We start from the raw sequence: 373 nt of genomic DNA, 5'->3' as shown, positions 1-373 counted from the left end.
CCTTGTTGCAACTGGTGCAACAGAGACAATTCGCGGGTCTCGCTACTGAGAATCCAAACCAACATTTAAAAATATTTCTTCAATTAGCATATACTTTTAAAACCAATGGAGCTTCTCCTGAGGCAATACGCTTAAGATTATTTCCTTTTTCCCTCAGAGATAAAACTCTATCATGGTTAGATTCCCTTCCACCCAATTCCATTACGACTTGGGATAACCTTAGAAGAGTTTTTCTTGCTAGATATTTTCCCCCGAGTAAGACCGCCGTTCTTCGAAACCATATAATTAGATTTACCCAAAACCATGGAGAATAGTTGTTCGAAGCTTGGGAGAGATATAAAGAGTTGTTACGAGCATGCCCACATCATGGTTT

The 373-nt window shown here is 39.4% G+C and overlaps 1 non-coding gene across 1 annotated transcript; it reads right to left on the bottom strand.

Annotated features, from left to right (window-relative positions):
• Positions 1 to 266: 266 nt before the first annotated feature.
• LOC127123987 (small nucleolar RNA R71) lies at positions 267 to 373 on the bottom strand. The gene has a single exon (XR_007803638.1). It is a non-coding gene; the product is annotated as a small nucleolar RNA R71 (small nucleolar RNA).

Source organism: Lathyrus oleraceus, chromosome 2 (genome assembly GCF_024323335.1).
Source record: "Lathyrus oleraceus cultivar Zhongwan6 chromosome 2, CAAS_Psat_ZW6_1.0, whole genome shotgun sequence".
In the NCBI taxonomy this organism is placed as follows: Eukaryota; Viridiplantae; Streptophyta; class Magnoliopsida; order Fabales; family Fabaceae; genus Lathyrus; species Lathyrus oleraceus.
The sequence above is the reverse complement of the archived record's forward strand: the minus strand, read 5'-3'. Positions and strand labels throughout refer to the sequence as shown.